Source organism: Agelaius tricolor, unplaced genomic scaffold, assembly GCF_023055355.1.
Source record: "Agelaius tricolor isolate 1412-34295 unplaced genomic scaffold, bAgeTri1.0.p SCAF_34, whole genome shotgun sequence".
In the NCBI taxonomy this organism is placed as follows: domain Eukaryota; kingdom Metazoa; phylum Chordata; class Aves; order Passeriformes; family Icteridae; genus Agelaius; species Agelaius tricolor.
This window is the reverse complement of record NW_027269294.1, coordinates 6,453,452-6,469,823: the sequence shown is the minus strand read 5'-3', so window position 1 is coordinate 6,469,823 and position 16,372 is coordinate 6,453,452. Positions and strand designations below refer to the sequence as shown.

At 39.5% G+C, this 16,372-nt stretch overlaps 1 long non-coding RNA gene across 1 annotated transcript in view; it reads left to right on the top strand.

Annotated features, from left to right (window-relative positions):
• Nucleotides 1-16,372, top strand: part of LOC139602508 (uncharacterized) — a 34,306-nt gene that overhangs the window by 13,520 nt on the left and 4,414 nt on the right. The window lies entirely within an intron of this gene.

Here is a 16,372-nt window from a genome sequence, read left to right as displayed (position 1 = left end):
CTGCATCACTAAAGCATCAAGGAGTGCTCCAAGTTGTAATTCAGTCACTAAATCTAACTACATTACATTTCCCATTAAGTCTGACCATTCAACATTTATCTTCTCTAAATTTAAGGGATATAAGGAATCAGTGTAATTAAACAGGAATTCTGACATACTGAGCCACTGCCATCTTGTCTCTCTAAACTGAACCCAGGCCCATGGACCTAGGCATAGTAAAGATATTAATACTATAAGTTTTGATACCAATAGACAGTGCTGCTTTTTTATGTCAATATCCATTGGCATCACTACCCATTGATGCCTATTAATTTCAAAATTGTGGTATTGACAGGCATTGATATTTGTACACATCCCTACATTTTTATATCAATAGGCACCAATACTTTTTATTTTTTAATGCCAATTTCAATATCTATTTTGATGCACTGATAGGTAAAGTTATCAGTACCTCCTAATTTTGAAACCAAATTTCAATATTAGAATGCATCAAAACCTAAAACCTATTTCAATATGAATTTTGATTCCAATAGGCATTCAAAGATTAAGGTGGCTATTTAAAGGAATCAATACCCTTAAAATCAATGCCTGTCAAAATTAATCTCAATATTGGTAGGGACCCATAGCTATCAATTTCAATGTTGATTTTTATATCATTAGGTACGGATATTTACTGATATCAATAGGTATCAAAAGAAGGTAGCAATACTTACTGATATCAACAGGTATTAAAAGATAGGAATTAATACCTATCAACTTCTGTAGTGATTTTGAAACCAATAGGCATCAATAGACATTGCTAGGCATGAAAATCTATCCCTTTCAAAAGCTTCATTTCAATATTCACCAATACCTAATGATTTTGATATCAGTAGGCATCTATACCTATTGATATTGATACTTTTCAAAAGCAAGAGTAGTTAATATCTATAATTTTTTATACCTACTGATATTGATACAGTGATTTAGATAAGAATTGATACCTATGAATATGATACTTTTTGGTAGAGATACTTATTGTTATGGCAGTCATCAGCAGACATTAATACCAACTGATAAATATCAATACCTATGAATCTGATACCAATTTACTTTCATACCCATCAATTTCAATCAATAACTGGGTATATTAAGAGGCATCAGTTCCTATGGATGTTTACATACTGGCCAAAGAGCATGTGAAGCTTTGGTATGTAGGTTACAGGTTGTATTATTTGGTATGGAGCTTGTCCACTTCTGCTGTGCTTCCTGGAGCAAAATGTTGAAGAAAAAGCATATTAGGTGTACAAAATCCTGCATTTCAAGGTTCAGCGAGTGTGTGCCAAAATCACAGATGTGGGGTCATTTGTTAATAACTGATCCTTGATATTTAGACAGAGAAGAAATGTAGAACAGTCTTGCTATTTCATTATATCCAGGAATTCTGAGTACTTGCCTAGGGCTCAAATTAATTTTCTTAGAAGTCCATTCTCTTGAAATCAGGTTCATCTTAAGCATCTCTCAAGATATCTCAGTTTCAGCCCACGGAGATGCACTTCCTTTCTTCAGGTTTTGGAGAGTTACTAGTTCTACCTAGATTTCTCTGCACAGTTCTGGACCCTCTGCCATGCCCACTGTTTTATTTCTGAAGGCTGACAACACAGCCAGCCCTACTCTTTTTTCCTTTCAGCTGCAAACATCCTCCCTCTGTCCCACACACACCTCCAAACCCAGCAGGGAGAGACAGACACACTCCCACAGAGCTGTCTAAGAAGCTACAGTGCCACATGGAAAGACAGTTGGATTTACTGGCATTGTTTCTAACTTTCAATATTTTGTCAGCTCTGGATTTGGGGTTTAAATTTGCTTATGTGACTACAGAACAAATGATAGCTATAAAAGCTTGCTCATGTTCTCCTAGCACAGATCAGTGCTGCAAGGGGAGTGTCAGCATGTGTGTTGTCACTGGCACCTCCTTGAAGAGGCAAACTTTCAAAGTTCACCTCTTGCCTGCTGGAGAAGGATAGGATGCCCAGACTGACACTCCTTGCTGGTGGTAAATGTCACCATGGTATCACATTACTATATCTAGTTTTAAAAAGTCTGACATTTAAAAGATACCAGCTTGGAAATCTCCTCCCAGCTCCACCACGGATGCAGTACTGAGTGGCAAGGAGAAACCACTGTCTAGCAATTCAGGCCACCTCCCTTCAGCACTTTTGGTTTTTCCAAGGGTGTTTTCCATGCAAATAGCAACTCTGCTCAAATTCTGTTACCTTAAAAACATTGACACAATCACAAGATTGAGAAGCACAGCTGATGGCCAGTACTGAATCAGGGAATTCAGAATGGATGTAACACACTGCAGCAACACTTGCTACACCAAACCTGAGAATGGAAACTGAGAGGCCCCCACCCCTCAGTAAAGTCTGTCAACATAAATGGGATCTCAACATCTGTGCAGCTGCTTCATTAACAGAACAGTCGTGATGCAGGATGGAGATTTTCAATTAAAACTGGAGTCATTTTCACAAGTCATTATAGATCCGTTAGATACAGGAAAAAAAAAAAAAAAAAAAAAAACAAAACCCAAGCTGGAGGAATAAGATTAAATGTCTCAAAAGACAGGCCAGAACCTTGGCTTTTCAGTTATTTCTCATCATTTCTCAGCCTAAAGTGAGGTTGGTGCTGAAACACCTCATATCTCCTTTGTACTTGGTTCAGGAGGGTCACACTGGATCACAGCCTGGCCTAAGGCCAAAGCATCTTCACAAAACTCCTCTAAACTTTCTGCAGGTCAGTCATCCTTCAGGGCTTCACTACCTAAACTAAGGGTCTCTCCAAGCACCCTCTCTCTTCTCACTTCTTACAAATACTTCAGCACCACATTAATGCACTCACGAATGCAGTGAGACACAAGGAAGAGAGAGGATCATTTGCAGCATTTGGGTGCCCATGGGTGTGGCATTCACATTTTCTGGAAAAATCCCTTTGCCCAGGATTTTTCTCCTAGGAAGCTGAGAAGCCTCAGAGAAAAGGAAAACAATAATCACCTCATTTGCTTCTCCTGTGTTGTGCTCACATGTGGAATGTGTTTGGAGATTGTTTACTCACAGGTGATTGTTCATTGGTTTCTGCTGTGGGTTATTTTCACTCATTGGCCAATTAGGGCCAAGCTGTGTTGAGACTTTGGAAAGAGTCTCAAGTTTTCATTATTATCTTTTTAGCCTTCTGTAAGTATCCTTTCTGTACTCTTTAGTATAGGTTAGTATTCTTTAATATAATATAGTATTATAAAGTAATAAATTAGCCTTCTGAGAACATGGAGTCAGAGTCATCATTCCTGCCTTTGTCTGGGTGGAACACAAATGCAGTACATGGGTACCACAGGATGGGCTACAGACCCCCTGTGACACTGGACTCTTGTACTGGGCCTGTCTGGGATGGAGTTAACTTATGAGACTGTCTTTAGCTTGTTCCATGATTTTTTTTTTTTTTTTTTTTTGCTTTTGGTCTTCCTAATCTCTCCCTCATCCTACTGAGGGAGGAATCAAGTGAGCTGCTATGTGGGTGCTCAGCTGCTGGCTGAAGTCAACCCACAGCAGTCATAAAGCCATATATCCTTTTATCATCAAGCTAGGAAAGGAGAGGTGAAGGAAAGCCTGACAAGAGCTGTTAAAGCAGCAACCTTAGCACAGCAGAGAGAAAATCAGTGACAGGGAATCATGCAGCAGCCACCTTGGGTGGGAATGATAATAGCCTCCCAGCAAAAAATCCCCTCTCTTCACCCCTTTCATTGAGACATGAACTTCTGTGCTGTTTAACACCAGCCCCTCCACACATAACCACACACAGACTTTGTGTTGCCTGTGCTGTAGAGGAAGGAGGTAGAAAGTATTTCCCAAGAATAATTGATCAGTGATCTCCCTATTTCTCAAGAATAATTGATCAGTGATTTCAGCACAGCAGCAGAGCAGCCTCTTTGCTGGCAATCTGCTCAATCCCTGCAGACTAGAGAGATCCAGAGAATGATGTGGGCTGCCCACTCTGGCATTTCTACTCATGCACACAGCTGCATCCCAAACTGGTAGTGCTGTGGTCCTGCATGAACCCAAAACCTTGTTTGGAGCAATGGCCTGAGAGCACACAACAGCCAAGAGCCCTTTCTCTCTTTGCCACCCCAATTTTTCTTGTCTGTGAGCTCTTGGATGAAACTAGGAACAAACACAGCTCCCAGCCTCCTTAAACAAAGGGGATGACTCTGTCCTGCACAGCATTTCTGCAGAAGGACTGGCACAATTACAGATGGTCACATCCTTGTGGCTCCCCTTCAGGGGCTGACACAGGACAGGTGACACAGCAACTCCTGATTCTGAGACATGCAGAGGAGGGAAGGGTTGCTGCAATCCAGCAGCACCTCAGCCAATAACTGCTTTGTCAGAAAAGTGGTACTTAATCTTGTGTTTGTGGGTCAGGGACAAGCTCCACAAAGTTACTGCCCTGTGATCAGGCAGTGAGTGTGAGCAAGGGGCTGCATTTCAGCACAGGAACCTTGGAGAGCAGTGCTTTTGCAGCATGCATTAAACACAGCTCTCCAACACTGGGGCTGAGCTAGGTACTCACTCAGAGTAAAGACTGGAGAAGGAATTTCTGAGATAGCTGGAATGCAGGAATTTTTCCACAGCTGATGGCTCTCAAGGAGATGTTTTAAAAGTATCAGACCAGCAGTGTACAGATCTTTGTGGCTCTGAGCCCAAAGCTGTAAGCCTACCAGAAAGGTCAGGCTGTGACTTCTGCCTCTTCCTAGAGCAACATAAAGCAGCTCACTTTGTGGGGCTGGGATCCAGGACACTGACACAAAGGCTCACTGACTCCAGCACTGGCTGGAAACATGGAAGGAGGGATTTCATGGCCTGTCCATGCAAAAGCCTTCTATGTGGAACTGGGATTGTGGACCCAACTCCAGAATAGCCACTCTCTGGACTCTTCTACATGGTGCCTCTGTCAGATGTTGTTCCTGAGTCCTTTGAGGGCTCTACCTTCATTCTTTTGCTTGTTGAATTCCTCATTGCTTGCCAGTGTCCTCTTTGTACAGCCATGATGAGATAAATGACTTCCAGGTCATCAGCAGATAGATTTGATGGCACTAAAATCCCAATTCTCACACAGTTCAAAGACTGTCAGATCTTTGGGGGCCCCAAAGCTGCAGGTTTCTGAATTTCATGAGGTAAAACAGGCAGCTGTGGACTTGGCAGAAGTCTATTTAGTCTATAGGCAGAAGGTGGTGAACAAAGTAGAGAAGGCATTATACAAAATGGAAACAAAGAGAAATAGGAATTCAGCAAGGGAAGACAGAAAGAGAAAGATGGAATCCTTTTAGAGAAGGAAAAGGATTTCCATTTCAAATAGATACAGATGAATGAGAAATGTTTCTTCAGGATGCTGTGAGAGCCATCAGCACTTGAGATCCTCATCTTGACCCTTCTCTATTCAGTTTTCCAAGATAACCTCATGGTGGCAAATCCCAAACTGAAGGATAGAGCCTAACAAACTCCAACACTGGAGCATATTTGGACCTGAACTTCCAGGTCAGATCCTTCCTAGAGGAATCTAGTTGTTTCTAGGTCCCTTTGATCACTGAATACATATACAGTAAATTGGGACAATCAAAGGCTTCACTTTAAAACCACTCATTTAAAATCCAGCTCCTAATATAGACAGTTGTAGTCTTCCCATTACTGTTCTAAACCTTGGCCAGGCATTTTCTCTCTTCTGTTTTTACTTACAAACAATTAATTATTTTCTTGTACTTAGATCTGGAAAACCCAGTATTTGGCATTTACAAATGTTTTCATCCACCACTAAATGAACCACACCCATTGCCTAGCTAGGAAACTTCCCTCCTGCCCATCACCTCAGGTGTCTAAATACTTGTTTAACCTCATAGTCTAAGGATTAAATAGACACAGAATCTGATGTAAAAATCGTGGTTTCTATTGAAAGTAGCTAAAGCCTAAAATTAAGGATTATACTTCCTTTGAACTGGTCATTGGATAAATAGGGTATCCATTTCTTGGAGTTCCCAGGCTTTCAGAATAAAAAAAAAAGCCTGCAATTGCTTGGGAGAGGGGGGTGGAACAAGCTAGTTTTTCACTTTGTTCTTGGAGTCAGGGTTGAAGAGAATGTACTAGGCAGTGTAAGTAAACCTGTAAAATTATTGCCTGTGTTATACTTATTTTAGATACAATTTAAGATTATTTCACCTTCTGTGGGGAAAAGAAAGTTTCATTATAAAAAACTAAAATCAATCCCTGTAAATCCTAAGGACTGTGAAGTCTAAGGTACAATTCTTAGTTTTGTGAGGTTGAACTAGGAAGGGTCATGTGCAATGTTTGACCTACATAGTCACACCACATATGCATACAGAAATGCTCCAAAGCTTTTCAAGGGCACAGGGTTCTGGAAAAAGAGCAAAGAAGGACCTTCCCCATAGAATTTACCTGCCAAATATAAATCTTCCCAAAACTACATTATTGACTATAGCTCTTGAGCACAGCACACCTGAGAAAACCTTTAATTGCAAAGCACTACTGATATTTTTGTGGATTTAGGAGCCTCTGGAAAAGGAAAACAGCAAGTTGCAATTCAGCAGCTAATAAGAACACACACACACACACAAAATCATTCTCTTAATAAAGCTGAAAAGCTCACATAAATTTCAGTGTCCTTGAGATACTGTAACTGCACCTGAGGTCAGTTCCAGCTGATGTTGATCCCACAGGGGTTTTTTTAACTGCTGTTCACTAAGCTGTAGTCATTCCCACTTTTCATGTCAATAAATCATGGGATTCATGCAATCAGCTACAACTCACTGTGGCCTGGTATCCCCATCTCATCATCATATGGGGGTCTAATTTAATTTACATAACCAGCACAGTACAGGCCAAAATGTAAGCTAAGGGAGTCTTTCCTCATTTTGTCCAGAATTTAGACTCATGTTCACTCAGTTTCAGTAAGTTAATTTTTGATACAATCCACTTCTAGATTCAAACCAGTATTTTCAAGCTCTGTTGCAAGGCAAGGAGAGATTGACCATGGTTCTAACACCTTTTCCCAACAGCTCCCTTGAAATAATCCACCTTCTCCATTGACCTAAGCCAGTCCCAGGAATCTGAAGGAAAATGAAAGAATCAATCAAATTAACCTTTTGGCCCTCCTACCCTCTCCCATTTGCTTACCCACTCTTAATTTGGGATCTATACATTTCTTTGCAAATACATTGCTTCCAGCACTGCTTGGGACTTGACTACTATTATTGTAACTTGCCCAGTCATCTGCATCATGTTCCTAATTGTTTGTCTTTCTTGCTGAATAACTGTTAAAGGGAAAATTCAGAATTGCAGTTCATACTTAGGAAGATTCTATCTGGCAAAATGAAGTTTTTTGTCTTAGGATGCTGCATTTCTACTAAGCTCCTTCTGAAAAAAAACATTTAGAACACCACACAGGAAAAGGTATGGGACTGTAAGAGAAGCACACACACAAAGACAAGCCTGTATCATTTACAAACATCACAATTGTGTCATTTCTTCCAGTGATAAAACTACCACAAAGTCTGGTTTATTCTGCTGCCTCCTGAACTTTGGATGTCAAATGCCACATATTTTTATATTTTTACCATTTTTTCCCTAGCAATAGTCTCTGTCAAATAATCCTGAAATTAAATTTTAAAAAAAAACATAAAAAGACAAGATAAGGGAATAAAAAGCCCTACAAGGCACTTGTAGTTTTTGAAACACTGTATCTATTTAATATTAGAGTTATTTCAAATCCTGTGAGCCATCTGGAACATTATGGCTCTGTCTTGACTGCCAGAAATGGCTTTCTTTTGTTTATTCACTAGTAGGGACAGTTTCTAGTCTACAGAGAGTCTTAGTCTTATCACTAAACAAACCAGATAGTCAATCATGAACAAATGAGTACAGTGAACCCTGTCCTTAAATGCCCCACAGCAACAGCCTGCCTGCCTCCCTTGGGATTCCATAGAAGGTGCTTCATCTATCACAGGTAGGCAGTGCCTGAAAACACATGATTGCTGCTGGTAGAAATGGGGTTTCCTCTATGGAAATCCTTTCTTTCTGCAAATGCAAACCCCAGTGCTTGAGAACTTGTCATTTCCAAAGAATTTTCTGGAGAAAACACAGAGCCTATGTAGAAGGAAAAGGATCTCTCAGTGTAGATGCACTTCAATATAAAAATGGTTGATGCAACCAAGGCCTTTTCTCTTTGCTCTCAAGAGACATCTAAAACTTTATGTCAACATAATATGATGCAAATACCTTTGTTTACATGGAATGGGTGTAACATCTCTATTACTCACACTTATAGGAAATGAAAGAGTTCTTAAACACCAGAACTTGTAAACTTACCACCTTTAATATTATTAGAAAGCAAGCATAGAAGGAAAATTCTTTCAAAAGGAAAACAAAAACCAAATCACACCTCAAAACTACTCAGCCCAAAAGTCTGGCAGAACTCTTGAGGTACCAGTGGTGAGACACAAAATGGAGCAGCCTTGTTTTACAAACCCCAGTGCTTGAGAACTTGTAATTTCCAAAGAATTTTCTGGAAAAAATACAGAGCCTATGTAGAAGGAAAAGGATCTCTCAGTGCAGATGCACTTCAATATAAAAAATGGGTCATGCAACCAAGGCCTTTGCTCTCAAGAGACATCTAAAACTTTATGTTCACATAATATGATGCAAATACCTTTGTTTACATGGAATGGGTGTAACATCTCTGTTACTCACACTTATAGGAAATGAAAGAGTTCTTCAACCCCAAAACTTGTAAACTTAGCACCTTTAATATTATTAGAAAGCAAGCATAGAAGGAAAATTCTTTCAAAAGGAAAACAAAAACCAAATCACACCTCAAAACTGCCCCAAAAGTCTGGCAGAAGCCTTGAGGTACCATTGGCCAGACACAAAATGGAGCAGCCTTGTTTTACAAAACCAGTTGATGTCTGTTTGCCTAAGACAAGCCTGTCCTGTCCTGTTCTTGTGCTCTCAGCAGCCTCCTCGAGGCCTGATCTGATAACTCCTGGTGCTCAGAGGAAATCTCTCTCACACCACAGCTGTAATCATGCCATTCTCAAGCAGATGTGGGTTCTTATCACTGTTTGCTTGTAAAGCAACAAAGTCATTTACTCTTGCCTAATCAATCTCAGCTGTTAAGAGTAAACACATTTGCTTTAGACATGCTCTTTATTGTTAAGCTACTTTACTGCTTTTCTCTCTCTTTCACCTCCTTTAAGGATATAGGAATATTGCTTTACTTTCACAGTCAAAAATCAGAACAATTCCCTTTTCTTTTTTCTTCCAGTAGCATCCATGCAATAAATTTTTGCACATTTATTTCCTTTTCTCTTTAACCCTCACAACTTTGTACACAGAAACCTAATAAATTACAAAATGGGAAAAAAACTGGGATATTGTATTGAATTTTAAACTTGCATCCACAAGACAGAAAAGAAGGAGCCAATGGATTTCTGGCCCAAAGCAGAAATACAGTAACAGCTACAACCTAATCAGTGTTTTGCTCTGCCATTGGACTGGCAGAGGTTACATCCTGCAGCTCTCAGCTACAATTTCTCCTTTGCAGGTGAACTATTTGCCCAATTCAAAAACCACCTACAAAGTGAGGTAGCATCAGCATCCCATTTCTTCTCAAATACATTTTTGATCCTTTTTTCCACCTCTTCTGGCTATGGCATTTAAGACATTTATTTTTGCCTATTAAATTAGTAAAGTATTTCAGAAATTTGCCTTAAAAATATTTGGGTAAAGAATGCATCTGCAAAAACCAAACCAAACAACAACTTCTTTGTACCAAACTGTGGGCAGCTGAGCACTAGGGCAGGAATGCCACTAAGACACAGATGTGCCCTCTGTGCTGTCACCCCCTCCCCACCTCAGTCTGGGGACTTGCCCCCTCACCCCCTACAAACTAGATCTAGTTTTTTGACTTTTAGGGCACACTAAAAGGCCCATTTGTTCTCCCTAGCTGGGAAAAGACTAAGAGGACCCTGATGAGAGATCATAAAATTGGCTCCATTCTCACTCCTAAGAGCAGTGATTTGGATGTTAATAGGAAAACTGAGGGAGAAGACTGTCCAGAGAAGCCTGTGTGTAAAACTATTCCCAAAGGGTATCAGAAACAGAGCTGGACACTTAATTTCTAAACATTTATTTAGAAAGAAAGAAATCCATTCTGGTGCCTAAAATAAAAAGGTTCCTTAATTTCAGAGGTGCATAGCACATATATATCACACTCACCCAGCAGTCACTTGTACAGAACATCCCATTTGCTCAACTTTTTGGATTTGACCAAAAAGGCAGGAAGATAAAACAGGCAGTCTAACACACAACTTGGAACCATGGGCAAATTAACACATAGGATCATGACACCTTCATGAATTACAAAAAAAAAAAAAAAAGGAAACATAAATTTATTTTTTTTTAAGCAACAGCATTAAGAACCTGTGTGAAGTGAAAGTGCAGTGAAAGAAAGGAATAGGATTAACAGTGAAATAAATTTTGAGTTTGAAAACAAAGATTTTTGGAAGCTGAATTGTATACATTAAATTTTTTTCCAGTCCTTGGGACTAATAATTTTAACTATGCTTATTTGCTGCTATGTACTTGACAAAACCCTGCACATATTATGCTCTAAAGAAAGAAGAGAATAAAAGATAATTGCCACAAACTTTCATCCCAGATCAAGGTACAGTAAAGACCTTCCCTCAAGGTGGCACATCAATGAGAGCCTGCTATAAAAGGTGTGGTACTACAACAAGAACACTCATTCTGCCTTAACAAATGTCTACCAGAGTTTGCAAAGCTAGCTGTGCAGCCTTATTTAAATTAAAAATTGCAGTGGAAAGTCTTTTTTCAGTTAAATCTGAATATAAAAGTATCCAATTTAGCAATAATTGTGATGCTTTTTGCTTTACATATAAATGCAGATTCTCTCTCCTGGGTCATCACCAAATGGAAAGGAATTGTGTCACTGGAGAAGACTATGATGAATCCACAATGATGTACTGAATAATTAGAAATGCTCAGTTGACAGCACTAAACTACAAGTATAGGAGGTTTATAATGATTAAAGTAGACCAGCAAAATATATTTCCATTATAAACTAAACCTTTCCAAAGAGACAAAACCATGATGATAAAGAGGCCAATGTGGAATTAATCAGAGCTACAATGGCAATACCAACATTTATCTTCAAGAGACGATGGCTGAACTTGTCAAATAACAACCAGCAGAGAGTTCCTTACTGAGGGTAGATAAGTTCCACCTCTACAAACTGAATATTTTATAATCTGCTTATACAGCAGCTCATCCCTACAGCTGTCCCTTCATTTTAAATCCACCTGCTGTTTTAGCTGTGCAATAAAGTGCTGAATTCCATCTTCAGCATCTAGAAGGGTGAAAAATACACAAGCCCCTGCTCTTCTGAAACTAAAATGTAAAGCAAAATTTGCTTTTCTTTTAACTAAATGCTCTTCCTTTGTACTCCACTACAGATACCTTGTTGGAGAAAAAGAGAGGCAAATTATTTGTAGTGGACACATGATGCAATGCACTACATGATATAACTATCACAGAATTCCATCTTCAGCACCAAAAAGGGTGAAAAATACACAACCCCTGCTCTTCTGAAACTAAAGTTTGCTTTTCTTTTAACTAAATGCTCTTCCTTTGTACCCCACTTCAGATACCTTGTGGCAAAAAAAGAGAGAGGCAAATTATTTGTAGTGGACACATGATGCAACGCACTGTATGATGTAACTATCTCAGCCATGATGCTCAGACTCTTCCCTCAAGCTGGCAAACATCTCCATGCTGACAGACCCCACTGGTATCCAGCTGGGCAGGAAGGTCAGCCTAAGAAGATCCCATTGTAGGATCTATTGTTTTGCCTGTGAACTGGGCCTTGTCCATCAAATTAGTCACTTAAAGAAATGAAACAGTTACTTGGTTAAATGACTGTTTCCCCTGGCTATTAGACAAAATATATTACATCTCCAGGCATATGATCAAATGACTGAGAATCTGACCTAAATTTACTTACTGTGCTCAACAGTCATAGGAAAATTAAAAAAAAAAAAAAAAATTATGCCTCACTGCCTACTGTCAGTCACAAAGAATATCTATCAGTCTGTAACTGCAGATGAAATGCAGTTTTGTAGTTTTCTGTGCCAGCTTTTTGGAGCAATTGCAGGTCAGGTGACAAAAGACATTTCAGAGAGTTTAGGGCTTTTTCTTGTTGTTTGGTGTTTTTCTTCCTGGAAGCTTTATGCTAACTGTTTTTGCACTTTGGAGACCTAGAATGACATGTTTTAGAGGTCTTTTGACTAAGCTTTTGTGGAATTTCCACTTGAGACAAATGCAAGATGAATCCTTACAAAAATACCAGTCTCAAATACGGCAGAAGTACAAACAGATCATAGTCTCACACATTTGCTGCACCAGACTAAAGACATGTGCACTTTTTAGAAATAAGCTTTAAATGGGAGGAGGGGGCATTCTGAAATTTCACAGATTCCCTTGATTTCCAGAGCACCTGCTCAAAGCTATTAATATGCAGCCATTTGAAAACAGGTTGAGTTCTTTTATCATTATGTCACTTAAAAGAAATCTGGCAAAAAAAATATTACATTCAGTTAACAAGTCTGAATATTTCCAATTGAAATTCAAATGTTTTGGGCATCCAACTGTCTTTAATTCTTTTATAAATAGATATTCATCTTCTGGTACAGTAGTTTTTCAGTCCATCACACCCCTGAAGAACATATGGGTCATAGCCATTTTGAGAAGCTGCAGGTGATGAGAAAGAGGGCTAAGGGAGTGGTCTGCACCAACAAAATAGGGTTTGTGTGCAAAGCAGAACATGTAGATGAGTGATATGGAATAACCTGCAGGTTTTTAGGGGAAAAAGGAGGAGAACTAGAGGATAAATCCCAGTGTATGGCAAACCTGGGTGCCACAGCTCAGAGGAGCCCAATATGAGCAGGGGCTGCCTCCACCAAAAGCAGCAGGATCTGAGTGCTGTGTGTGGAATCAAAGGGTCTGGCTCAGTTTAATGGAAGCCCTTGTACCATGCCATGGCCAAAGGCTGTCAGGAGAAGACATTGCAGGACTAGAGGATTTCTCAGGTGCCACCAGCAGCAGAACAGGGAATAAAAGAACACAAAAAGCAACTTTCTGGTTGCTCATGAACAAGCAGCCCACAGTGACATGCTTGGATAGCTGTGTGCATGTGTGGAAAACTTGTGAGCTTAAGGGACTGTCCTTGCAAATGCCATGTAGAATATTGTCTCTCCCAAGTGCATCTTTGCTGTTTGGTTTGTTACAACATTCAAAATGACAAGTTGCATTCAGTGTCATAGGTGGTTTAACTTGAGACAAATGTAACATGAAATAAGTTTTATTCATATTCTTCCCTTCATCTCCAGCTTCCTTTTGGCACCTCTCACCAGGCTAAACAAAAAGAGTTTGTTCTTGGTTATTCCTTTAACCACTTTTCATTCACAAAAGCTGCTGTCATGGGACTTTTAATTTTTTTCTTCTTTGTTCTTTGTGAATATACCTTTTTATAAAAACAAATGTCTTTTATCCCAGAAGAACCAACTTTATTCCCAGTCCTAGGCACAGCCCAGCTTTATTTCACAAAATCAAGCAACAGGACATTCAACAAGAGGCAGGGTGAGGGGAAGAGACATATCCTGACACATTGAGAGCATGTTGACAAACTCCTTCAAACATCAAAAGGCTTCCTTCTTTTTGCAATTCATGTAAAGCTTTTGCTCCAAGGCTTTTGAACAAATTCTCCACTGGCAGTCCCTCAAGGATTAGTTTTTGAATATTATAGCTCACCAAAAAAAAAAACAAACCACTGCTTACAGATAAACCTTGGCTTCTGTGAGTCAAACCAGTGCCCCCATCCACCCCCACATTTTAAAGTCTGGAGAAAATGAGCATTGGAGTCAATGTTTTAAAGGCACTTTGAATATATGTCTGGTGGCTCAAAAATGTCTCAAGCCAACCCTTTTTTCCTTTCTCTGGAACCTGATGCAGTGATCATTTCTCTGATGTTTCAGATTATTAAACCTGGATAATAATTCCTTGTTGCCAGCACAGTGAAGTTCTCTCCACCTGCCCCAGACCCCTAATCCCTCCCTCTCTCCCCTCCAGTAATTGAAATCTCTGCTCTTCATATACCAAATAAAGAACTGCAGCCAGAGACAAGGGAGTTGCAGCTGAGCTGACAGAGACAAACTTCAGGTTATACAAAAGATCTCCTTACAAGCTATGCCAAGCAGTATTACCAGCAGAGCCAGCAATCTGAACAGCAGCCCTCTAATTCTCACTGCCTACACTGTATTCCTACCTTCAGCAAAAAAATCCTTCAGGACAGCAAGAATAGCAGCAAACCTGTCATGAACAGCCACGGTGCTGTCACATCAGAGACTCCCCCATGTCACCTACAGCCTTTAGCTCAGCTGTTTGCCTCTGTGGGGACAACTTGCCCTGGCTGTCAGGAAATCCAGTGTGTACATTGGTTCCCTCATAAGCAACAAATAAACAAAACAGCCCTGTTCTTTGGGAAACCAAAAACTTGGGGATTTTTTAAAAAAGAAGCCAAAAGCTGCCTCTGTGAACAGTCCTGTATATGAAGCAGCCCAGAAGAACTTACATGTAAATAGGTATTGTAGAATCACTGTGGCTTGTTTCCTTTCCCTGCATCAGCACTGGGAAAGAGATTGTTTTTAGCACATGCCTGCTATAGAAATGTGTTTCCAAAACACATCACTGAAGTCCTTGAATCACAGCCAAACAATTGGCTGAACCTCTAGAAACCTACCAATCATTGCCTTGGGCACTGGCATCCAAAAGCACAAAAAGAACCCCTCATTTTTAATGTCTCATCAGCCTTTGTGCTGTGTCAACAGCAACAACAACCACCACAGATCAGGGAGCATATCTGTTCAACCACATTCCTAGGTACTATCCATTAGCTAACAGCATCTGAAGAAAGACAAAGTTGATAAAAGCAACTTTTTGATGCAGTCAAACCATTAACACCCCAGCTGAGTTGTTGCAGTGTGATAAAGTAACACAACTTCAGAAAAATTTGCAGCATGAAGACAGGTTTTGAGGTGACCAAAATTGTTGGAGTTTATTATTTATTCTTGTTTTGAGGTGACCAAAATTGTTGGAGTTTATTATTATCTCTGGCCACCTAAAATGCAGTGGCTAAGAGGTATCACATGGGAGTGAGTTGAGAAGTAACAAGTATCAAAACTTACTTGGTAATGTGGTTAAGAGGCCGAAGAAATAAAAAGTATCAGCATCTTGAGTTACAAAGCTCCACAGAACTGAAATTGGCAGGAAATTATTTCATAGCATATATCAGAAAGCTCAATTACCTAAGTACACTCAGAAATTCAAATTAATCTAATAAAATACTTAAACCACTAAATCCTTGTGTAGGTACTCTCATTCAGAATTATGCTGGATTTTGTGTTGCTCATCCTGAATTCCTTTTAACAATTAACCTGGAAGAATACACTTCAGATCTACTGTAAGCCCCATTCTTACAATGATTTGCACAGTAAGCCCAAAAGCAGCAAAGGTGTGACTGAGACAACAGCACTGTGTACCTGAATATAAACCCCTGAAAAAAGAACAGATAAAAACAAATGTATGTGTGCCCCCCACTAGGCATGCTGGCTTTCAAAGCATTACAAACCAAAGACAGAGATAAACTAAGCCATATAAAAGTTGAGTTTCCACAATCCAACAAAGATGCCTTTACATATCCAGTGCTGACAAAACACAGATTTTTGATGATTTTTTTTTTTTTTTTTTTTTTTTTTTTACTGTGGAGTAAGCATCAGGATCTCTAAAAAAAAGCAGCACCACCAGCCACTGGACTTAAATGTGCAATGATGTACATCTTCACAGTGATGAATTCACAAAAACTTTGTGTGCCATGTACAAAAATAAACTACAAGTCATAACTCACAACTAAGTTATACACTCAACATGGCTTGTCAAATATTAAACATCATTTTAAATGGTCTGAGCTTTGTCTGTTCCTTAAATCAGAACTAATTTCAAATACCTCCTTTGAGATAAAGCTTTAGTAGCAATGAGTTGCACAGAAGACAGAGGAAGCCAGAGAAAGCTCTAGAATGATCTAAGAGCCCTCCTGTTAGCACCATTCCAAGAAATATAAAATTTCTACAAGTTCTCTTCATTAGAATTGCTCAGCTTTACTTCAATTTGGTTAAATTTCTGAAAAGGAGCTTTCTCTGTTT